The sequence below is a fragment of the Triticum aestivum genome, chromosome 3B (assembly GCF_018294505.1).
Source record: "Triticum aestivum cultivar Chinese Spring chromosome 3B, IWGSC CS RefSeq v2.1, whole genome shotgun sequence".
Classification (NCBI taxonomy): domain Eukaryota; kingdom Viridiplantae; phylum Streptophyta; class Magnoliopsida; order Poales; family Poaceae; genus Triticum; species Triticum aestivum.
The window spans coordinates 211,979,385-212,006,177 of NC_057801.1; positions in this window are offsets into that span (position 1 = coordinate 211,979,385).

The following is a 26,793-nucleotide window of genomic DNA, read 5'->3' on the forward strand; positions in this document are numbered from 1 at the left end:
AAAACTCATAGGCACATCATTAGTGATGGATAATTATGCCGGATGCAGTTCGTCATGTAATAGTCATAACATAGGGTGACACAGAACTAGCTCCAATTCATCAATGTAATGTAAGCACGTATTCCGTATATAGTCATACGTGCTTATGGAAAAGAACTTGCATGACATCTTTTGTCCTACCCTCCCGTGGCAGCGGGGTCCTATTGGAAACTAAGGGATATTAAGGCCTCCTTTTAATAGAGAACCGGAACAAAGCATTAGCACATAGTGAATACGTGAACTCCTCAAACTATGGTCATCACCAGGAATGGTCCCGATTATTGTCACTTCGGGGTTGCCAAATCATAACACATGGTAGGTGACTATAGACTTGCAAGATAGGATCAAGAACACACATATATTCATGAAAACATAATAGGTTCAGATCTGAAATCATGGCACTCGGGCCCTAGTGACAAGCATTAAGCATACCAAAGTCATAGCAACATCAATCTCAGAACATAGTGGATACTAGGGATCAAACCCTAACAAAACTAAATCGATTACATGATAAATCTCATCCAACCCATCACCGTCCAGCAAGCCTACGATGGAATTACTCACGCACGGCGGTGAGCGTCATGAAATTGGTGATGGAGGATGGTTGATGATGACGACGGTGACGAATCCCCCTCTCCGGTGCCTCGAACGGACTCTAGATCAGCCCTCCTGAGAGAGATTAGGGCTTGGCGGTGGCTCTGTATCGTAAAACGCGATGATTTCTTCTCTCTGATTTTTTTCTCCCCGAAAGCCAATATGTGGAGTTGGAGTTGGCATCGGAGGGACACCAGGGGGCCCACGAGGTAGGGGGCGCGCCCAGGAGGGGGGGGGCGCCCCCCACCCTCGTGGACAGGGTGTGGGCCCCCTGGTCTTCATCTTTGGCAAGGATTTTTTATTATTTTTTCTACGATGTTCCGTGGAGTTTCAGGTCATTCCGAGAACTTTTGTTTTCTGCACATAAAACAACATCATGGCAATTCTGCTGAAAACAGCGTCAGTCCGGGTTAGTTCCATTCAAATCGTACAAGTTAGAGTCCAAAACAAGGGCAAAAGTGTTTGGAAAAGTAGATACGACGGAGGCGTATCAACTCCCCCATGCTTAAACCCTTGCTTGTCCTCAAGCAATTCAGTTGACAAACTGAACGAGAAAAAGAAAAACTTTTACAAACTCTGTTTGCTCTTGTTGTTGTAACATGAAAAGCCAGCATTCAAGTTTCAGAAAATATTATGAACTAACCATACTCACAATAACACATAGGTCTCACAATTATTCATATCAATAACATAATCAGCTAGCGAGCTATAATAACAAAACTCGGATGACAACACTTTCTCAAAATAATCATAACATGATATAACAAAATGGTATCTCGCTAGCCCTTTCTAAGACCGCAAAACATAAATGCAGAGCACCTTTAAAGATCAAGGTCTGACTAAATATTATAATTCTTGGTAAAAGAGATCCAGTCAAGTCATACCCAATATAAACCAATTATAATGAATGCAAACGATAGTGTGCTCTCCAGCGGGTGCTTTTAATAAGAAGCATGATGACTCAACATAAAAGTAAATGGATAGGCCCTTCGCAGAGGGAAGCAGGGATTTGTAGAGGTGCCAGAGCTCGGTTTTGAAATAGAGATAAATTATATTTTGAGCGGCATACTTTCATTGTCAACATGACAACTAAGAGATGACGATATCTTCCATGCTAAACAAATTATAGGCGGTTCCCAAACAGAATGGTAAAGTTTATACTCCCCCTCCTCCATAAGCATCAATCCATGGCTTGCTCGAAACAACGAGTGCCTCCAACATTCAACGGGTCCCAGGGGGAGTTTTGTTTGCAATTATTTTGATTTAGTTTGCATAAAGCATGGGACTGGGCATCCCGGTGACCAGCCATTTTCTCGTGAATGAGGAGCGGAGTCCACTCCTCTTGAGAAAACCCGCCTAACACGGAAGATAAGGGCACCCCTAGTTGATATATGAGCTATTCAATCATCATATTTACAAAAACAAGAGAGGTCGAGTTCATACCAGCTTTTCTCATCCCAATAAGTCCATCATATATCATCATTATTGCCTTTCACTTGCACGACCGAACGATGTGTATAATAATAAGAGTGCACGTGCATTGGACTAAGCTGGAATCTGCAAGCATTCAACTCAAGAGAGAAGACAAGTAATATGGGCTCTAAGTTAAATAAACAATCATGCATACAAGATCCACTAAGCATTTTCAATATAGTCTTCTCGACCCCAAAGGAAAGAAAATAAAACTATTTACACGGGAAAGCTCCCAACAAACAAAAGAAGAACGGGAAATATTTTAGGGTTTTCTTTTTAATTACTAAAGGAAAGAAATAAACTACTACTAATTTTTTTTGGTTTTTTCTTAAGGTTTATCAAACACACAAGAAGAAAGCAGGAAAAAGAAAATAAACTAGCATGTATATTACAGTGAAAGAGTATGAGCACCGACATCTAGCAATGAGTGTGTGTGAACATAAATGTAATGTCGGTGAGAAATACGTACTCCCCCAAGCTTAGGCTTTTGGCCTAAGTTGGTCTATTGCTAGGGATAGCCTGGCGGATACCCGTAGGTGAAGCTGGGGTCATACTGTGATGCAGCGGCTATCGCCGCCTGAGCTGTAGCGTGGCGTCGAGCAGCCTCCGCTCTCTTCTCGTACTCATCTGCCTCCTCTCTGGTAATAATGTATCTTCCTTTTGTCTGAGAATCAAAGAAGGCAGGAGCAGGAAGGGTAATACGGACAACATGCCGTTTGTTAAAGATTAATCGATACTGGAGAGGTAGTTCAGCCCTCTCAACAAACTGGTGGGAAACCATAGAATCAAAATCTAAATAAGTAGGGGGTAACTCCATATCACCCTCACGAATGTCTATCTCAAGAAAATTAGCTAAGCGGGTTGCATAAATTCCTCCAAAGAAATCTCCGTTATGTCTATTATGATGCAACCTACGAGCTACAATGGCTCCCATATGATAAGATTGGTCTCCTAACACAGCACTTCTGAGAATGCTGAGATCAGGGGCACACATGTGACATGCTTCATCCTTAGCATTTATGCATCTACCTATGAAGAGAGCAAAATAATGTATAGCAGGAAAGTGAACGCTCCCTATAGTGGCTTGTGTTATATCTCTAGATTCCCCCACAGTTATTCTAGCAAGAAAGTCTCTATATTCAGATTTAGGGGGATCCCTGACACTACCCCAAGATGGAAGTTTGCAAGCAGAAGTGAAATCCTCTAAGTCCATGGTATAAGATTTGTCATAAAGGTCAAACATGACTGAAGGAGAATTACGCGAAGATGAAAACTCAAACCTCCTCACAAATGAACTTGTGAGATCATGATACTGGGGGCATTTGTCAGCTTCAAAGTCCTCAAGACCGGCGTTACGCAAATATGCGCTAAATTCTTCTTTGATTCCCGCTTGATTCATAAAATTTTCCGAAGGCCATTCACAGGGCCTCACAGGAGCGTCTCTTGGTGGTTCCTCGTCAGCATCACGCATTGCAAGCCTGGGACCTTGCTTCCTTGAAGAACCACCTTGGAACATCTTCCTAAACATATTGTTTCCTCTGAAAAATTTCTGAAATTTTTAGTAACTTCAAATAAAAGTGAACCAACTTCAATAAAATTGATAGCAACAACTCCCACAAGTGCCTAGAGCCTATATCAAGCATTAGAACTACTTGGAACCATATAAATTTGACATGCAAGCTCAAGAACATGGTCACCTATGCAGCACAAATTTGCAATGAATAAAGCACTAGAACAAAAACTAATTGGACCAATGGAGGAGTCACATACCAAGGAACAATCTCCCCAAGCAGTTTTGCGAGAGGTGCTTTGAGCAAGGAGATCGAAAATCACAGCAACGGGGGCTGGAACTCGTGCTTGAGTTGGTTTTTCGTGTTTGTGTGAGGCAGAGGAAGAAGATGGGTGCAGGGATAAGTGGAGGAGGGCCACCATGGGCCCACGAGGCAGGGGGCGCGCCCAGGGGGGTAGGGCGCGCCCTCCACCCTCGTGGCCAGGTGGCAGCTCCCCCCGCGGTAATTTTTGCACAGTAAATCCTCAAATATTCCCGAAAAAATCATATTAAATTGGCATGGCATTCTGAGGACTTTTATTTTCGGGATATTTTTATATTGCACGAATAAGTCAGGAAACAGACAGAAAAATACTATTTTACTTTATTTCTACTAAATAACAGAAAATATAAAGAGGGTACAGAAGGTTGTGCTTCTAGTTTCATCCATCTCGTGATCATCAAAATGAACCCACTAACAAGGTTGATCAAGTCTTGTTAACAAACTCATTCCGAATAACACGGAACCGGAGAAATTTCGAATAACACTAAGTTACCTCAACGGGGATATGAAAATCCCCAACAATAAGAATATCATACTTTTTCTTGACAGTAGGGAGAGGAAATTCAAAACCTCCAAATATAATCGATGGAATTTTTCCAATAGAGTTGATACTATAAACTTGAGGTTGTTTCCTCGGAAAGTGTACCGTGTGCTCATTGCCATTAACATGAAAAGTGACATTGCCTTTGTTGCAATCAATAACAGCCCCTGCAGTATTAAGGAAAGGTCTTCCAAGAATAATAGACATACTATCATCCTCGGGAATATCAAGAATAACAAAGTCCGTTAAAATAGTAACGTTTGCAACTACAACAGGCACATCCTCACAAATACCGACAGGTATAGCAGTTGATTTATCAGCCATTTGCAAAGATATTTCAGTAGGTGTCAACTTATTCAAGTCAAGTCTACGATATAAAGAGAGAGGCATAACACTAACACCGGCTCCAAGATCACATAAAGCAGTTTTAACATAATTTCTCTTAATGGAGCATGGTATAGTAGGTACTCCTGGATCTCCAAGTTTCTTTGGTATTCCACCCTTAAAAGTATAATTAGCAAGCATGGTGGAAATTTCAGCTTCCGGTATCTTTCTTTTATTAGTAATGATATCCTTCATATACTTAGCATAAGGATTTGTTTTGAGCACATCAGTTAATCGCATACGCAAAAAGATGGGTCTAATCATTTCAGCAAAGCGCTCAAAATCCTCATCATCCTTTTTATTGGATGGTTTCGGAGGAAAAGGCATGGGTTTCTGAACCCATGGTTCCGTTTCTTTACCATGTTTCCTAGCAACGAAGTCTCTTTTATCATAACGTTGATTTTTTGATTGTGGGTTATCAAGATCAACAGCAGGTTCAACTTCTACATCATTATCATTACTAGGTTGAGCATCATCATGAACATTATCATTAACATTATCACTAGGTTCATGTTCATCACCTGATTGTGTTTCAGCATCAGACATAGAGATATCATTTGGATTCTCAAGTGGTTCAGTAATAGGTTAACTAGAAGTTTGCAAAGTCCTATCATTTTTCTTTTTCTTCCTTTTAGAAGAACTAGGTACATCAATATTATTTCTCTGAGAATCTTGCTCGATTCTCTTAGGGTGGCCTTCAGGATACAAAGGTTCCTGAGTCATTCTACCAGTTCTAGTAGCCACTCTAACAACATAATCATTTTTCTTACTATTCATTTCATCAAGCACTTCTTTCTGAGCTTTAAGTACTTGTTCTACTTGAGTGGTAACCATAGAAGCATGTTTGCTAACAAGTTTAAGTTCACCTCTAATATTAGCCATAAAATCACCCAAGCGTTTAATAATAAAGGTATTCTGTTTTAATTGTCTACCAAAATAAGCATTAAAGTCATCTTGCTTAAACATAAAGTCATCAAACTCATCCAAGCACTGACTAGCAATTTTAGTAGGAGGGACTTCAGCTTTATCATATCTATAGAGAGAATTTACCTTTACTACCTGTGTCGGGATATCGGGATCAGGAGGTTCTTCAGTGAATAAGGAATTGAGATCATATACTTCTTCAACAGGCGGTAAATTAAGACCGTGTATTTCTTCAATATATAGGAGGTAAATTCTTAACATCTTCAGCTTTAATACCTTTTTCTTTCATATATTTCTTTGCCTCTTGCATATCTTCGGGACTGAGAAATAGAACACCTCTCTTCTTCGGAGTTGGTTTAGGAATAGGCTCAGTAATTGTCTCGGGAGCTGGCTCGGGAGTTGGCTCGGGAGGTGCCCAATTATTTTCATTTGTCAACATATTATTCAATAGAATTTCAGCTTCATCCGGTGTTCTTTCCCTGAAAAGAGAACCAGCACAACTATCCAGGTAATCTCTGGAAGCATCAGTTAGTCCATTATAAAAGATATCAAGTATTTCAGGTTTCTTAAGAGGATGATCAGGCAAAGCATTAAGTAACTTGAGAAGCCTCCCCCAAGCTTGTGGGAGACTCTCTTCTTCAATTTGCACGAAGTTGTATATTTCCCTCAAAGCAGCTTGTTTCTTATGAGCAGGTAAATATTTAGCAGAGAAGTAATAAATCATGTCCTGGGGACTACACACACAACCAGGATCAAGAGAATTAAACCATATCTTAGCATCACCCTTTAATGAGAACGGAAATATTTTGAGTAAATAAAGGTAGCGCGATCTCTCATCATTAGTAAACAGGGCGGCTATATCATTTAACTTAGTAAGATGTGCCACAACAGTTTCAGATTCATAGCCATAGAAAGGATTAGATTCAACCAAAGTAATTATATCTGGATCAACAGAGAATTCATAATAATCCTTATCAGGAACACAGATAGGTGAAGTAGCAAAAGCAGGGTCGGGTCTCATTCTATCTCTAAGAGATTCTTTACTCCATTTAACTAGCAGCCTCTTAAGTTCGTATCTATCCTGGCAGGCAAAAATAGCTGCAGAAGATTCCGCATCAAAAAGATAACCCTCAGGAATAGCAGGCATATTCTCATCATCACTCTCATCATCGTATTCAGATTCAATAATTTCTCTTTCTCTAGATCTAGCAATTTGTTCATCAAGAAATTTACCAAGGGGCACAATATTATCAAGCATAGAAGTAGTTTCATCATAAGTATCATGCATAGCAGAAGTGGCATCATCAATAACATGCGACATATCAGAATTCATAGCTGTAGCAGGTTTAGGTGTCGCAAGCTTACTTATAACAGAAGGTGAATCAAGTGCAGAGCTAGATGGCAGTTCCTTACCTCCCCTCGTAGTTGAGGGAAAAATAGTAGTTCGATCGTCTTTCAAGTTCTTCATAGTGTCCAGCAGATATAAATCCCAAGTGACTCAAAGAATAGAGCTATGCTCCCCGGCAACGGCGCCAGAAAAAGGTCTTGATAACCCACAAGTATAGGGGATCGCAACAGTTTTCGAGGGTAGAGTATTCAACACAAATTTATTGATTCGACACAAGGGGAGCCAAAGAATATTCTCAAGTATTAGCAGCTGAGTTGTCAATTCAACCACACCTGGAAACTTAGTATCTGCAGCAAAGTGTTTAGTAGCAAAGTAATATGATAGTGGTGGTAACGGTAACAAAAGTAAAGACAACAAAAGTAATGTTTTTGGTATTTTGTAGTGATTGTAACAGTAGCAACGGAAAAGTAAATAAGCGAGAACCAGTATATGGAAAACTCGTAGGCACCGGATTAGTGATGGATAATTATGCCGGATGCGGTTCGTCATGTAACAGTCATAACATAGGGTGACACAGAACTAGCTCCAATTCATCAATGTAATGTAGGCATGTATTCCGTATATAGTCATACGTGCTTATGGAAAAGAACTTGCATGACATCTTTTGTCCTACCCTCCCGTGGCAGCGGGGTCCTATTGGAAACTAAGGGATATTAAGGCCTCCTTTTAATAGAGAACCGGAACAAAGCATTAGCACATAGTGAATACATGAACTCCTCAAACTATGGTCATCACCGGGAGTGGTCCCGATTATTGTCACTTCGGGGTTGCCGGATCATAACACATAGTAGGTGACTATAGACTTGCAAGATAGGATCAAGAACACACATATATTCATGAAAACATAATAGCTTCAGATCTGAAATCATGGCACTCGGGCCCTAGTGACAAGCATTAAGCATACCAAAGTCATAGCAACATCAATCTCAGAACATAGTGGATACTAGGGATCAAACCCTAACAAAACTAACTCGATTACATGATAAATCTCATCCAACCCATCACCGTCCAGCAAGCCTACGATGGAATTACTCACGCACGGCGGTGAGCGTCATGAAATTGGTGATGGAGGATGGTTGATGATGACGACGGTGACGAATCCCCCTCTCCGGTGCCTCGAACGGACTCTAGATCAGCCCTCCTGAGAGAGATTAGGGCTTGGCGGTGGCTCCGTATCGTAAAACGCGATGATTTCTTCTCTCTGATTTTTTCTCCCCGAAAGCCAATATATGGAGTTGGAGTTGGCGTCGGAGGGCCACCAGGGGGCCCACAAGGGGGGCGCGCCCCCCACCCTCGTGGACAGGGTGTGGGCCCCCTGTTCTTCATCTTTGGCGAGGATTTTTTATTATTTTTTCTAAGATGTTCCATGGAGTTTCAGGTCATTCCAAGAACTTTTGTTTTCTGCACATAAAACAACATCATGGCAATTCTGCTGAAAACAACGTCATTCCGGGTTAGTTCCATTCAAATCATACAAGTTAGAGTCCAAAACAAGGGCAAAAGTGTTTGGAAAAGTAGATATGATGGAGGTGTATCAACCGACAGAACTATTCTCCTCCATTTTGCAGCTGTAGAACTTGTTGGAGACTTCATATCTCTCAACTCTGGCATTTGCTTGAAATATTAACTTCAACTTTTGGAACATCTCATATGCTCCATGACGTTCCAAACGTCTTTAAAGTCCCGATTCTAAGCCATAAAGCATGGCACACTGAACTATCGAGTAGTCATCAGCTTTGCTCTGCCAAACGTTCTTAACATTATCAGTAACATCTGCAACAGGCCTGACACCCAGCGATGCTTCTAGGACGTAATTCTTCTGTGCAGCAATGAGGATAATCCTCAAGTTACGGACCCAGTCCGTATAGTTGCTGCCATCATCTTTCAATTTAGCTTTCTCTAGGAATGCATTAAAATTCAAAGGAACGGTAGCACGGGCCATTGATCTACAATAACATAGACATGCAAAATAACTATCAGGACTAAGTTCATGATAAATTAAAGTTCAATTAATCATATTACTTAAGAACTCCCACTTAGATAGACATCCCTCTAGTCATCTAAATGATCATGTGATCCAAATCAACTAAACCATGTCCGATCATCATGTGACATGGAGTAGTTTTCAATGGTGAACATCACTATGTTGATCATATCTACTATATGATTCACGTTCGACCTTTCGGTCTCAGTGTTCTGAGGCCATATCTGCATATGCTAGGCTCGTCAATTTTAACTTGAGTATTCTGCGTGTGCAAAACTGGCTTGCACCCGTTGTATGTGAACGTAGAGCTTATCACACCCGATCATCACGTGGTGTCTCGGACGAACTGTAGCAATAGTGCATACTCAGGGAGAACACTTATACCTTGAAATTTAGTAAGGGATCATCTTATAATGCTACCACCGTACTAATCAAAATAAGATGCATAAAAGATAAACATCACATGCAATCAAAATATGTGACATGATATGGCCATCATCATCTTGTGCTCATGATCTCCATCGCCGAAGCATCGTCATGATCTCCATCGTCACCGGCACGACACCTTGATCTCCATCGTAGCATCGTTGTTGTCTTGCCAACTATTGTTACTACGACTATCGCTACCGCTTAGTGATAAAGTAAAACAATTACATGGTGATTGCATTGCATACAATAAAGCGACAACCATATGGCTCCTGCCAGTTGCTGATAACTTTGTTACAAAACATGATCATCTCATACAACAATTTATATCACATCATGCCTTGACCATATCACATCACAGCAAGCCCTGCAAAAACAAGTTAGACATCCTCTACTTTGTTGTTACATGTTTTACGTGGGTGCTACGGGCTTCTAGCAAGAACCGTTCTTACCTAAGCATCAAAACCACAACGATTTTTATCAAGTGTGTTGTTTTAACCTTCAACAAGGACCGGGCGTAACCACACTCGATTCAACTAAAGTTGGAGAAAAAACACCCGCCAGCCACCTATGTGCATAGGCACTTCGGTAGAACCAGTCTCATGAACGCGGTCATGTAATGTCGGTCCGGGCCGCTTCATCCAACAATACCGCTAAATCAAAATATGACATGCTGGTAAGCAGTATGACTATTATCACCCACAACTCTTTGTGTTCTACTCGTGCATATAACATCTACGCATAGACCTGGCTGGGATACCACTGTTGGGGAATACAGTAATTTCAAAAAAATTCCTACGATCACGCAAGATCTATCTAGGTGATGCATGATACGTGTCCAACGTATCTATAATTTTTTATGACTGCATGCTATGTTTATAATATTTCTACATGATTTTGGTATGACTTGGTTAGAACTAACCCAGACTGATGCTGTTTTCAGCAGAACTACAGTGGTGGTGTTTTTGTGCAAAAATAGAAGTTCTCGGAATGCGTTGAAAATCAACGGAGATTTTTTCTGGAAAATATAAAAAGTACTGGAACAAAAAGTTATCGGAGAGGAGTCCTGTGGGGCCCACAAGGGTGGGGGGCGCGCCCAACCGCCTGGGGCGCGCCCCTGTGCCTCATGGACTCCTCGTGGGTCCCCCTAACTTGTTCTTGACGCCAAACCCTCCTATAAATACCCAAAATTCTAGAAAGAAACCTAGATCGGGAGTTCCGCCGCTGCAAGCCTCTGTAGCCACCAAAAACCTCTCGGGAGCCCGTTCCGGAACCCTGCCGGAGGGGGAATCCATCACAGTGGACCATCTTCATCGTCCTGGCGCTCTCCATGACGAGGAGGGAGTAGTTCACCCTCGGGGCTGAAGGTATGTACTAGTAGCTATGTGTTTAATCTCTCTCTCTCTCTCTCTCTCTCTCTCTCTGTCTCTCTCTCTCTCTCGCGTTCTTGATTTGGCACGATCTTGATGTATCGCGAGCTTTGCTATTATAGTTGGATCATATGATATTTCTCCCCCTCTACTCTCTTGTAATGGATTGACTTTTCCCTTTGAAGTTATCTTATCGGATTGAGTGTTTAAGGATTTGAGAACACTTGATGTATGTCTTGCATGTGCTTATCTGTGGTGACAATGGGATATCACGTGATCTATTTGATGTATGTTTCGGTGATCAACTTGCGGGTTCAGTGACCTTGTGAACTTATGCATAGGGGTTGGCACACGTTTTCGTCTTGACTCTCCGGTAGAAACTTTGGGGCACTCTTTGAAGTTCTTTGTGTTGGTTGAATAGATGAATCTGAGATTGTGTGATGCATATCGTATAATCATACCCGCGGATACTTGAGGTGACATTGGAGTATCTAGGTGACATTAGGGTTTTGGTTGATTTGTGTCTTAAGGTGTTATTTTACTACGAACTCTAGGGCTGTTTTTGACACTTATAGGAATAGCCCAATGGAGTGATTGGAAAGAATAACTTTGAGGTGGTTTCGTACCCTACAATAATCTCTTTGTTTGTTCTCCGCTATTAGTGACTTTGGAGTGACTCTTTGTTGCATGTTGAGGGATAGTTATATGATACAGTTATGTTATTATTGTTGAGAGAACTTGCACTAGTGAAAGTATGAACCCTAGGTTTTGTTTCGAAGCATTGCAATACCGTTTGTGCTCACTTTTACCATTAGTTACCTTGCTGTTTTTATAATTTCAGATTACAAAAACCTATATCTACCATCCATATTGCACTTGTATCACCATCTATTTGCCGAACTAGTGCACCTATACAATTTACCATTGTATTGGGTGTGTTGGGGACACAAGAGACTCTTTGTTATTTGGTTGCAGGGTTGTTTGAGAGAGACCATCTTCATCCTACGCCTCCCATGGATTGATAATCCTTAGGTCATCCACTTGAGGGAAATTTGCTACTGTCCTACAAACCTCTGCACTTGGAGGCCCAACAACATCTACAAGAAGAAGGTTGTGTAGTAGACATCAAGCTCTTTCTGGCACCGTTGCCGGGGAGGCTAGGTAAGCGGCACTAACACCCCGTCAACTAAGCTCTTTTCTGGCGCCATTGCCGGGGAGATTAGTGCTTGAAGGTATATATTTAGATCTTGCAATCGAATCTTTTTGTTTCTTGTTTTATCACTAGTTTAGTCTATAAAATAAAACTAAAATGGAATTGAGGGTGCCTCATATGCTTCATCTTTTTAATGTCTTTCGTGAAAATGATGGAAAGGAAAATTGTGCTCAAGTGTTAGAAGAAGAATGCATTAAAATGTTTGGCACTAAATATTTGAATGATGAGCATGATTGCAATGTTTTTAGTATGAATTCCTTGAATATCCATCATGCTAATGATATGCAAAGCCACAAGCTTGGGGATGCTATGTTTGATGAATATGATATTTTTAGTCCCCCAAGTTTGGATGAGAAAATTTATCATGATGATAGCATGCCTCCTATTTATGATGATTATATTGATGAAAGTGGGTTTGGAAGAGTGTCAACTTTAGGAAGTAATGATCCCACTATTTTGGAGGGTGTCGAATCTTATTGTGATAATTATGAAAGTGGATTTGGAGAGGTCATGACTTTATTTAGTGATGAATCTACTATTTCGGAAGAGTCCAATTGATTATGATAAAAAAGTTGCTATCTATGATGATTATTGTGATGACATGTATGCATTAAAGAATAATGATAACTATGAAACTTGTCATCTTGATTTTAATTTTCAATTGGATTATGCCTCACTTGATAGTTATTTTGTTGAGTTTTCTCCCACTACTATTCATGAGAAGAATTTTGCTTATGTGGAGAGTAGTAAAATTTCTATGCTTGTAAATCATGAAAATAATGCTTTATGTGATAGTTATATTGTTGAATTCATTCATGATGCTACTGAAAATTATTATGAGGGAGGAATATATGCTTGTAGGAAATGCAATAACATCAAGTTTCCTCTCTATGTGCTTAAAATCTTGAAGTTATGCTTGTCTTGCCTTCCTATGCTAGTTAATTATTGTTCCCATAAGTTGTTTGCTCACAAAATCCCTATGCATAGGAAGTGGGTTAGACTTAAATGTTCTAGTCATATTCTTCATGATGCTCCCGCTATGTTTCAATTCTTATCTTTTATGTGAGCATCATTGAAATCATCATGCCTAGCTAAAAGGCATTAAAGAAAAGCGCTTTTTGGGAGACAACCCAATATTTACCCCTACTGTTTTTGTGTCCACATGATTAAGCTACTGTATCAATCATGTTTTATAGCTTTTGTTTCAATAACGTGCCAAGTAGACCTTTGGGAAGACTTGGGTGAAAGTTAATATGATCTTGCTGTAAAAAACAGAAACTTTGCGCTCACGAGATTAGCTGTCATGTTTTACAGAAGAGTGCTTTTGAGTTGATTCTTCTTGCAGAAAATTAATAGACAAATTACTCACGTCCACCAATTTATTTCAGAATTTTTGGAGTTACAGAAGTATTCTAGAGTTACAGATTACTACAGACTGTTCTGGTTTTGACAGATTCTGTTTTCATTGTGTTGTTTGCTTATTTTGATGAATCTATGAGTAGTATCGGGGGGGGGGGGGTATGAACCATAGAGAAATTGGAATACAGTAGATATTACACCAATATGAATTTAGAATGAGTTCATAACAGTACCCAAAGTGGTGATTTTATTTTCTTATACTAACGGAGCTTACAAGTTCTCTGTTGAGTTTTGTGTTGTGAAGCTTTCAAGTTTTGGGTAAAGACTCGATGGACTATGGAATAACGAGTGGCAAGAGCCTAAGCTTGGGGATGCCCAAGGCACCGCAAGGTAATATTCAAGGACAACCAAGAGCCTAAGCTTGGGAATGCCCCGGAAGGCATCCCCTCTTTCGTCTTCGTTCATCGGTAACTTCACTTGAGGCTATATTTTTATTCACCACATGATATGTGTTTTGCTTGGAGCGTCATTTTGTTCTATTTTGTTTTGCTTGCTGTTCGAATAATATCCCAAGATCTGAAATTCTTAAATGTTAGAGAGTCTTCACATAGTTACATAATTATTTGACTACTCATTGATCTTCACTTATATCTTTTGGAGTAGTTTGTCGTTTGCTCTAGTGCTTCACTTATATCTTTTTAGAGCACGACGGTCATTTTATTTTGAAGAAATAGATGAACTCTCATGCTTCACTTATATTATTTTGAGAGTCTTTTAGAACAACATGGTAATTTGCTTTGGTTATAAAATTAGTCCTAATATGATGGGAATCCAAGAGGGATATAATAAAAACTTTCATATAAAGTGCATTGAGTACTATGAGAAGTCTAATTCTTTATAATTGTTTTGAGATACGAAGATGGTGATATTAGAGTCATGCTAGTGGAGTAAATGTGAATTTTAGAGATACTTGTGTTAAAGTTTGTGATTCCCGTAGCATGCACGTATGGTGAACCATTATGTGATGAAGTTGGAGCATGATTTATTTATTGATTGTCTTCCTTATGAGTGGAGGTCGGGATCGTGCCATGGTTAACTCCTACCAACCCTTCCCCTAGGAGCATGCGCGTAGTGCTTGGTTTTGATGACTTGTGTATTTTTGGAATAAGTATGTGAGTTCTTTATGACTAATGTTGAGTCCATGGATTATACGCACTCTCACCCTTCCACCATTGCTAGCCTCTCTAGTACCGCGCAACTTTCGCCGGTACCATACACCCACCACTACCTTCCTCAAAACAGCCACCATACCTACCTGTTATGGTATTTGCATAGCCATTTCGAGATATATTGCCATGCAACTTTCCACCGTTCCGTTTATTATGACACGCTTGATACGCCTCCAACGTATCTATAATTTCTGATTGTTCCATGCTATTATATTACCCCTTTTGGATGTTTATGGGCTTTATTTTACACATTTATATCATTTTTGGGACTAACCTACTAACCGGAGGCCCAGCCAATATTGCTGTTTTTTTGCCTATTTCAATATTTCGAAGAAAAGGAATATCAAACGGAGTCCAAACGGAATGAAACCTTCGGGAGCGTGATTTTTGGAACGAACGTGATCCGGAGAGCTTGGAGTGCAAGTCAAGAAGCAGCCGAGGGCTCCACGAGATAGGAGGCCGCGCCCCCCTGTAGGGCGCGCCCCTTGTCTTGTGGGCCCCTCGGGCGGCCACCGACGTACTTCTTCCTCCTATATATACCTACGTACCCGAAAACATCCAGGGGCACCATGAAACACAATTTCCACCACCGTAACCTTCTGTATCCGCGAGATATCATCTTGGAGCCTTCACCGGCACTCTGCTAGAGGGGGAATCGACCATGGAGGGCTTCTACATCAACATCCTTGCCCCTCCGATGAGTTGTGAGTAGTTTACCACAGACCTACGGGTCCATAGTTATTAGCTAGATGGCTTCTTCTCTCTTTTTGGATCTCAATGCAATGTTCTCCCCCTCTCTTGTGGAGATCTATTCAATGTAAACTCTTTTTGCGGTGTGTTTGTCGAGATCCGATGAATTGTGGGTTTATGATCAAGTTTATCTATGAATAATATTTGAATCTTCTCTGAATTCTTTTATGTATGATTGAGTTATCTTTGCAAGTCTCTTTGAATTATCAATTTGGTTTGGCCTACTAGATTGGTCTTTCTTGCCATGGGAGAAGTGCTTAGCTTGGGTTCAATCTTGCGGTGTCCTTACCCAATGACAAAAAGGGTTGCAAGGCACGCATTGTATTGTTGCCATCGAGGATAACAAGATGGGGTTTATATCATATTGCTTGAGTTTATCCCTCTACATCATGTCATCTTGCTTAATGTGTTACTCTATTCTTATGAACTTAATACTCTAGATGCATGCTGGATAGCGGTCGATGTGTGGAGTAATAGTAGTAGATGCAGGCAGGAGTCGGTCTACTTGTTATGGACGTGATGCCTATATACATGATCATGCCTAGATAATCTCATAACTATGTGCTTTCCGATCAATTGCTCGACAGTAATTTGTTCACCCACCGTAATACTTATGCTATCTTGAGAGAAGCCTCTAGTGAAACCTATGGCCCCCGGGTCTATCTCTTATCATATTTGCTTTCAATCTACTTTTATTTGCATCTTTACTTTTTGCATCTATATCATAAAATACCAAAAATATATTTATCTTATCTTACTATCTTTATTAGATCTCACTTTCGCAAGTGGCCGAGAAGGGATTGACAACCCCTTTATTGCGTTGGTTGCGAGTTCTCAGTTTGTTTGTGTAGGTGCGTTGGACTTTTGAGGAGCCTCCTACTGGATTGATACCTTAGTTCTCAAAACTGAGGGAAATACTTACGCTACACTTGCTGCATCACCCTCTCCTCTTCGAGGAAAACCAACGCAAGCTCAACACGTAGCAAGAAGGATTTCTGGCGCTGTTGTCGGGGAGGCTTCCACCAAGTCAAGTAAAGATTCGAACTCCCGCCAACGTGCGATTTCTGGCGCCGTTGCCGGGGAGGTCTTCGCTCAAGTCAAGACATACCAAGTACCCATCACAAACCCATCTCCCTCGCATTTACATTATTTGCCATTTGCCTCTCGTTTTCCTCTCCCCCACTTCACCCTTGCCATTTTATTCGCCCTCTCTTTCCCAATATCCTCCTCTCTTTTCGCTTGCCTTTTTCTGTTTGCTTGTGTGTTGGATTACTTGTTGCCATGGCACAAGATAATACCAAATTGTGTGATTTCTCGAATACCAATAACAATGATTTCCTTAGTACTCCGATTGCTCCTCTTAATGATGTTGAGTCTTGTGAAATCAATACTGCTTTGCTGAATCTTGTTATGAAAGATCAATTTGCCGGCCTTCCTAGTGAAGATGCCGCTACTCATCTAAACAATTTTGTTGATTTGTGTGATATGCAAAAGAAGAAAGATACGGATAACAATGTTGTCAAATTGAAGTTATTTCCGTTTTCACTTAGAGATCGTGCTAAAGTTTGGTTTTCGTCTTTGCCTAAAAATAGTATTGATTCTTGGAACAAGTGCAAAGATGCTTTTATCTCTAAGTATTTTCCTCCCGCTAAGATCATAACTCTTAGGAATGATATTATGAATTTTAAACAACTTGATCATGAGCATGTTGCCCAATCTTGGGAAAGAATGAAATTGATGTTCGCAATTGCCCTACTCATGGTTTGAATTTATGGATGATCATACAAAATTTTATGCCGGTTTGAACTTTGCTTCTAGAAATCTCTTAGATTCGGCCGCGGGAGGCACGTTTATGGAAATCACGTTAGGAGATGCTACAAAACTTCTTGATAATATTATGGCTAATTATTCTCAATGGCACACCGAAAGATCTTCTAGTAAAAAAGTGCATGCTATAGAAGAAATCAATGTTTGAGTGGAAAGATGGATGAACTTATGAAGATGTTTGCTACTAAAAATACTCCTCTTGATCCCAATGATATGCCTTTGTCTTCTTTGATTGAGAATAATAATGAATCTATGGATGTGAATTTTGTTGGTAGGAATAGTTTTGGAAACAATGCTTATAGAGGAAACTTTAATGCTAGACCGTTCCCTAGTAATTCCTCTAATAATTATGGAAATTCCTACAATAATTCTTATGGTAATTTCAATAAGATGCCCTCTGATTTTGAGAATAGTGTGAAAGAATTTATGATTTCTCAAAAGAATTTTAATGCTTTGCTTGAAGAAAAATTGCTCAAAGTTGATGATTTGGCTAGGAACGTTGATAGACTTTCGCTTGATGTTGATTCTCTTAAACTTAGATCTTCTCCTCCTAAGCATGATATCAATGAGTCTCTCAAAGTAATGAGAATTTCCATTGATGAGTGTAAGGAAAGAACCGCTAGATTGCGTGCTAAAAGAGATAGCTTTATAAAAGCGTGTTCTTCTAGTTTCCGTGAAAATAATGATGACGATCTTAAAGTTATTGATGCGTCTCCTATTAGATCTATGTTTTGCAATATGAATTTTGATGATTATGGGACTGATGATGAATCAACTTTGCCTAGAAGGCGTCCCAAGAATTCGGAATCTTTAGATCTTAATGCTAAATTTGGTAAAAGTGAGATTGGAGAATCCTCAACTTCTAATAATATTGAACCTTCTATCTCGGATTTCAAGGAATTTGATTATGATAATTGTTCTTTAAAAGGTTGTATTTCCTTGTTGCAATCCGTTGTTAATTCTCCTCATGCTTATAGTCAAAATAAAGCTTTTACCAAACATATCGTTGATGCCTTGATGCAATCTTATGATGAAAAACTTAATTTGGAAGTTTCTATACCTAGAAAACTTAATGATGAGTGGGAACCTACTATAAAGATTAGAATTAAAGATTATGAGTGTTCTGCTTTGTGTGATTTGGGTGCTAGTGTTTCCACGATTCCGAAAACTTTATGTGATATTCTAGGTTTCCATGATCTTGATGATTGCTCTTTAAATTTGCACCTTGCGGATTCCACCATTAAAAAGCCAATGGGAAGGATCAATGATGTTCTTATTGTTGCAAATAGAAATTTGGTTCCCGTAGATTTTATCGTTCTTGATATAGATTACAATCTTTCTTGCCCTATTATTCTTGGTAGACCTTTCCTTAGAACGATCGGTGCGATTATTGATATGAAGGAAGGGAATATTAGATTACAATTTCCCTTAAAGAAAGGCATGGAGCACTTTCCAAGAAAGAAAGTCAAATTACCTTATGAATATGTCATGCATGCTACTTATGAATTTAGTGCCAAAGATGGCACTACTTAGATCTATCTTTGCTTTTTATGCCAAGCTAGGGGTGTTAAACGATAGCGCTAGTTGGGAGGCAACCCAATTTTCTTTATGTTTTTTGTTTTTGCTCCTGTTTAGTAATAAATCTTGCATCTACCTTCTGTTTAGATGTGTATTTATCTTTTAGTTGGTGTTTGCGCCAAGTAGAACCTATATGATAACCTACGATGATAGTTGATTTGATTCTGCTGAAAAACAGAAACTTTGCGCGCACGAATATAATTTTGTTAAATCACAGGAACGTGATTTTGTGTTGATTCTTTTTGCTGCTGTTCAATAAACAATTGTCCAGGACTTCCTATTTTGGTAGGATTTTTAGAGTTCCAGAAGTTTGCGTTAGTTACAGATTGCTACAGACTGTTCTGTTTTTGACAGATTCTGTTTTCGTGTGTTGTTTGCTTATTTCAATGCATCTATGGCTAGTAAATTAGTTTATAAACCATAAGGAAGTTGGAATACAGTAGGTTTAACACCAAAATAAATAAAGAATGAGTTCATTGCAGTACCTTATGTGGTGGTTTTGTTTTCTTTCACTAACGGAGCTTATAAGATTTCCTGTTGAGTTTTGTGTTGTGAAGTTTTCAAGTTTTGGGTAAAGCTTTTATGGACTATGGAATAAAGGGTGGCAAGAGCCTAAGCTTGGGGATGCCCGAGGGCACCCCAAGATATTCAAGAATAGCCAAAAGCCTAAGCTTGGGGATGCCCCGGGAAGGCATCCCCTCTTTCGTCTTCGTTCATTGGTAACTTTACTTGGAGCTATATTTTTATTCGCCACATGATATGTGTTTTGCTTGGAGCGTCGTGTATTATATTAGTCTTTGATTTTTAGTTTACCATAATCATCCTTGCTGTACACACCTTTTGGAGAAGCCTATTTGATTAGAATTTGCTAGAATACTCTATGTGCTTTACTTATATCTTTAGAGCTTGATAGTTTTTGCTCTAGTGCTTCACTTATATCTTTTAGAGCACGGTGGTGTCTTAATTTTGAAAAAATTGCTAGTCTCTCATGCTTCACTTATATCTTTTTGAGAGTCTTTTAGAACAGCATGGTATTTGCTATGGTCATAAAGTTGGTCCTAGAATGATGAGCATCCAAGTTGGGTATAATAAAAACTATCATAGGAAGTGAGTTGGATGCTATGATCAATTTGATACTTGATAATTGTTTTGAGATATGGAGGTAGTGATATTAAAGTCATGCTAGTTGGGTGATTATGAATTTAAAGAATGCTTGTGTTGAAGTTAGCAAGTCCCGTAGCATGCACGTATGGTTAAAGTTGTGTAACAAATTTGAAACATGAAGTGTACCTGGCTTGTGCATCCTTATGAGTGGCAGTCGGGGACGAGCGATGGCCTTTTCCTACCAATCTATCCCCCTAGGAGCATGCACATAGTACTTGATTTTTGATGACTTCTAAATTTTTGCAATAATTATATGAGTTCTTTTGACTAATGTTGAGTCCATGGATTATACGCACTCTCACCTTTCCGCCTTTGCTAGCCTCTTCGGTACCGTGCATTGCCCTTTCTCACCTTGAGAGTTGGTGCAAACTTCGCCGGTGCATCCAAACCCCGTGATAAGATACGCTCTATCACACATAAACCTCCTTATATCTTCCTCAAAACAGCCACCATACCTACCTATTATGGCATTTCCATAGCCATTCTGAGATATATTGCCATGCAACTTTCCACCATTCCGTTCATCATCATCATGACATACTTTACTTTTGTCATATTGCCATTGCACGATCATGTAGTTAACATCGTATTTGTGGCAAAGCCACCATGCATTATTTTTCATACATGTCACTCTTGATTCATTGCACCATCGCGGTACACTGCCGGAGGCATTCACATAGAGTCATATCTTGTTCTAGTTTCGAGTTGTAATTCTTATGTTGTAAGCAATAGAAGTGTGATGATCATCATTATTAGAACATTGCCCAAAGAAAAAAAAGGGGAAGAAAGGCCAAAAGAAAAAGAAGAAAGGCCCAAAAGAAAAGAAAAGAAAAGAAAAAAAGAAAAAAAAAGAAAAAATAAATAAAAAGGGCAATGTTACTATCTCTTTTTCCACACTTGTGCTTCAAAGTAGCACCTTGTTCTTCATGTAGTGAGTCTCATATATTGTGCTTCAAAGTAGCACCATGTTTTTCATATAGTGAGTCTCATAAGTTGTCTTTTTCATACTAGTGGGAATTTTTCATTACAGAACTTGGCTTGTATATTCCTACGATGGGCTTCCTCAAATGCCCTAGGTCTTCGTGAGCAAGCAAGTTGGATGCACACCCACTAGTTTTCTTTTGTTGAGCATTCATTTATAGCTCTAGTGCATCCGTTGCATGGCAATCCCTACTCCTCATGTTGAAATCAATTGATGGGCATCTCCATAGCCCGTTGATTATCCTCGTCAATGTGAGACTTTCTCCTTTTTTGTCTTCTCCACACAATCCCCATTGTCGGTGTCAAAACCGGCGGATCTCGGGTAGGGGGTCCCGAACTGTGCATCTAGGCGGATGGTAACATGAGACAAGGGACACGATGTTTTTACCCAGGTTTGGGCCCTCTCGATGGAGGTAAAACCCTACTCCTGCTTGATTGATATTGATGATATGGGTAGTACAAGAGTGGATCTACCACGAGATCAAGGAGGCTAAACCCTAGAAGCTAGCCTATGGTATGATTGTTGTTTTTTCTCTATCGACTAGCCTGGCCTCAGTTTATATAATGCACCAGAGGCCTAGGATAACAAGAGTCATAGCCTAATACACCGGTGGGGGAGGAGTCCTTGTCTTGATCGCCAAGTCTTGCGGAATCTTCCTTGTATGCGGCAGCTGTCCGGACTGGCCCATGAGTTTACGGCCATGGGGGTCCTCGGCCCAATTTAATAGATCGGGAGATGACGTGGTGAGTACCCCCTAGTCCAGGACACCGTCAGTAGCCCCCTGAACCGGTCTTCAAGTTTAGTGACATCCTCGATTCTTTCGAACCTTTCTTCATCTTCAGTCGTCTGTCTTGAAAACAGGTTCAACAAATCTTCTCATCTTCGATCTTGAGGATCGCCGAAATGCATTCGACGAGTTTACACGTCGGGTATCCGAGGAGCCCCTTTAAGTTTCCGGCCTTTATCAATGCCTTGTTATTTTTATGCCACACCTCGGGTTTGAAGTTGTTCCCGGGTGGCAGCGTCCTCTTGCATCCGCGCTCCAACGCCGGACCGCATTCGAGGTATCTTTTGCAGCCGAGCACCAGCGCCGGACTGCTTCCTAGCTCTAACGCCGGAATGTATCCGAGCTCCAACACCGGACTATGTATCCGATCTCCAACGCCAGATTATGTATCCGAGCTCCAACGCCGGACTGTATCCGAGGTGTCGTAAATCACCTTGGTTCAAAGAAGTTTGAAGGAGTTTAGCCAAGCTTGATGCCGAAAATGCCCTCTATGGAGCCAGCCACTAGCGCCCGAGCTTTATGCCAGACTGCTTCCGAGGTGGTGCACCACCCCGAATGTGGGCCGATTTTTGTCAATATTTTTGATTGGTGCAATTTATTCTCTGCCGAGATACATAGTCAGTAGCCCTCAAGGTGGGTATCGGTCTAAAACCTGAGATGCACATGAAGGATGACATAAGACCGCTGATCCCCGTAGCCGCTGGGACTCAGGTTGATTTGTAAAATCGGTCTGAGGATCAAGTCCTAGCTTGGAAGAACACTTTGGGACACAAAAAGCGGCATGCTCAGTCCTCAAGACTCAGGTTGGGTGCGGCCGACCAACCTGAGGATCAAAATCTCCTCAGAGACTGTATTACACTTAAAATTTTCTGCATTGGACAGGCAATGCAGTAGCCCCCGAGACACTGGTCGGGTGGCAACACCAGATCAGGGGATCGATGTGCCCCTTTAATATTTGTAAATAATGAGCCCGAAGCCCAGTAGCCCCCGAGCCTTAATGCGGGCACGGGTGGCCGAATTAAGGATTGATATCCATAGTAAAATCACAAATTATGTGTAATGATTCTATGTATCCAAGTACTTTACGTCATTAATGCTCGGATCCGCATTGTACAAAACTTTGTTGACCGACCATCGGCTTCCACCTCCTCGGCCAATAGCCGAGGAGTGTTTGTCCTACTTTATAAAGCCTTTATGAGGGCAAAGATTTACAACAAACAAGGCAATCTGGCCATACGGTTTTATAAACAAAGGTACGCAGAGAGATATGTTATATTACTGTTTAACAGAAGAAATGTCTTCCAAAGAAAATAGTCCCGCTATCGGTTCCTTTCTTTGGGTTGTCATGCTAAGCATGATCATGAAACCTCAGCTCCAATGTAAGAGCAAAATATCGAGGATTTAGTTTGGGAGGCCAGTTAATAGCCCCCGGTAGTGTTCGGCGACAGTCGAGGTCAAGCCGTAAACACTTCGGCCATTGTTATGAATGGCCCGTCGTTTAACACCGTCATCGGATCGCTGACCAGTTTACGCTTATTGTGACAGTCAGTTTTCGGCTTTCTCCACTGAGGTGCTTAACCATGTGAGCTGGAAGCACAATCGCAGTGGTTCTCCCTTTGCACACCTAGCCGAACAAAGCGGAACGTAGGAGGCAAGCGCAGGAGCCGGGCAACCCAACTATTGACCGAAGACACAATTCGAAACCGATGCATATATAGCAATATCCGAGAATGTTTTTGCCGAATCTCTAAAGGTGTCCGGCGTTGCACTGCGAGACTTGTGCTGAAAACACACAAATAGTTTAAAAAGTGCCATAAGCTTGGAAAACCAAAAAACGTCAGTAAAAACTTGACGTCCGAGCAAGATCAAGTGTTCGGTGCCAATCCGAAAATTGGCCTTAGCAAAAGAAGTGCTTCTGTCGTGCTTTAACATGATACATCCTATCTCAAGACTTCAAGCGGGTCAGCCTACGGCTTCAACCTCCTATCCCGAGGGCGGAGTACTTCTCATTAGGCCAGTTTAGCAAACTAAACTCTAGCGGCTTTGAGAGAGAAATTAGGCTCCCCGGCTAGTGACCACACGCTCGTGTCGAAAAAAGGAGTGATAGATAATAATAATAATAATAAAACTTTGCAACGACTAAGAAGAAGAACACTTATCATAAAACGGCTCATATAAATTTAAGAGCCCCCAAGTGACTTGGGTAAAAGAATGATTGCATGTACCGAAGTACTTATATCATATCTATGTTCAACCGAACTTTAAACGCGTCTTAACCGACCGTCGGCTTCTCCCTCTTCGGTCAAGGACCGAAAAGTGTTATGTACTCCATCTGTCGAGAATATCGACGGTGTTTCCAATAACCAGGCAATCAGGCCATAAGGCTGTAACAGACAAAGCGCGCTCAGGGAACTTATGCTATATTACTGCGAAGTGTAAGAAGCATCTTCGAAGAAAATAGTACCCCCACCGATACCTTTCTTCGGTGCTCATTGTTATTATGAGACTTGTGCAATAGATTTTTTGTACTCATGAGTTCCGTTGTGTGAGGACCATCATTGAAAACTATAAGAGCGCTAGCTTTCGGCTTCACCTAGTCTGAGGTCCGGCACGGATGACCCGATCGTGACAATCACAAAGGTGCTCCCTTTACTCCCTAGCCGAACAATCGGGAACGTAGGGGTAAATACAGGAGCGAGGCAACCCAGCTTGCAAATCGCTTAAGTCAATATGGTGCATATTGTGGCGTAATACACGAACAAGGAACGAAGCCGTACAAGTATAATCATATGCAAGAGGAAAAGCTTCATGAAGGAAGCCCCCAAATGAATTGGGTATTTGAATTTATGCGTCACAAACAAAGTGTGGACAAGAAAAATTTTTACACGCAACATTTTTCCAAAAAAGTATAATGCTTGGTCGAACCGAACACAAGTTAGAAATTAAAGCTTTGAGCATGAAAGCGACTTAGCTGGTTAATGTGTTCGGTATTGATGACGCGGTCCGAGCTTGACGGGACAAGGTTCCATCCCCCAAGCCGGTCCCGAGGTGGCGGAGCAGAGAGCTCGACACGCCGAAGTGGCGACATAGCACAATCAATGCAGACCAGTAGAGTGACGCCGAAGTCCCCGGATCATTTTCCTGTGCACAAAAAATGGTGCAAACCGGAGATAATAGTAATAATAATAATTAAAAAAATCGGTGCATAATAAATAATTTATGCAAAGTGAGTAATGAAAGAAATATGGCCTGGCGCCAAAGTCAATGTCGATGCAGGGCGTCGGCGTGATGCGGTAAAGGCGTGGCAAAGCCTGAATTCATAGGTCGGTCCGAGCTCCGGATGCGGCGTTCGCCAGACTATGTACGAAAACTGACGAACCACCATGCGACTGTCGTTAATGCGGCCACCATTTGATAGACCTGTGTACGTATGATGGACAAACCAGAGTAATAATTCCTTGGGAAAAATGAACCCAAACAAGCAAAAATACTGGGACTAATAGCACCTGGTTTATTTGTTGTAGCAATCCGAAGGAAGGTGATTCTCAAAATTGGGACTCGATCCGTGCACCCATTGCCTGATGGGCGATAAAACGACGGCATGGCAATGCTGGCAAAGGTCGGCTCGCCGAGGCAAAGCCCTTGGTCCAGCTAACGTGACGGAGCTGGTCAGCTAGTGATGCCGAAGTGTCCGGAGTAGGTTGATGAAGAGATGGCGAAGCCCCTGGTCCAGCCGAGATGTCGAAGTAGGTCGGCGTGATGGACACCAGCTTGAAGAAGCAATAGTGCGGCCCTGCCGATGCAGGTCGTGACATGGTCGATGCCGGCTTGATGAAGTGACCGTGCGGCGATGCTGGTATGCCCGCTCCGTGTAATCCGTGGGGCGGCGATGTTGGTGATGGTTTATCCTTCGCGATGCCGGACTCTTGTTCGGCTTGCTGATATGATGATCCGAAGAAGTTGAGCGCGGCTCAACAAAGTGACGACGTGTCTAGCGCAGGTCGGCAGCCGTGGAGCAATATTGCTGGACTGGTTTGACACCAGCATGATGTTGAAGATCATGTTCAAAAGATTGTAAAGTTAGTGGGATGTGTTCGGAAGCAAAACACAATACCCCATACAAAACTTCCTTCAAAAAGAATGTCCGAAATCCCGTTCATAAAAAAGACGAACTCGGGTTGGATTCGTTTTCGCGCAGAAAACAGATCCGAAAAGTGATGCACTAATCGGAAGGTTCCCAGAGTTTGGACGGTCGGATCGAGCTGAAATTTGGAGGGATGGTAGATATAGGAATTCCGCAGCCGATCAACGGTCGGATCTTCCAAAGGACGTCCGAGCTAGAAGCTGGACACCACGCCCTAAACTCGTCCAGATTCTCGTCCAGATTTGACAGGGCTCCGGTATATCGTGGATTGCCGGAGATTCCTCCATCGGAACTCGACGAATTTTTCCAGGGTTGTTGTAGACTCAATTCCACACTATTCCACTGAAGCAATCGTCGATCCGACGCTCGAGGAGGCGGTGACGGCGGATACAAGTTCGCTTTCTAGAGAAACAGCATGGTCGCCCAAGGGGAATGTTGACGTTGAGTCCCCGGGCTCCTTGGATCATTCCTCCATGATCTTGATAGAGATCGGAGTTGATGTTGATGAAGGCCCTCATCCGAACATGACGATCGGAGGTAGGGCATAGTCCTTGATCGGACCAAGGTGACCAGTCGAGCTGGTGACGAAGATGTCGAAGTCGCAGTTGATCTGCAGGCGAGCCATCGACCTTTTGCGGAACACACAACGGAACTCTCAATGAAAGCACCAATGTCGGTATCAAAACCGGCGGATCTCGGGTAGGGGGTCCCGAACTGTGCGTCTAGGCGGATGGTAACAGGAGACAAGGGACACGATGTTTTTACCCAGGTTCGGGCCCTCTCGA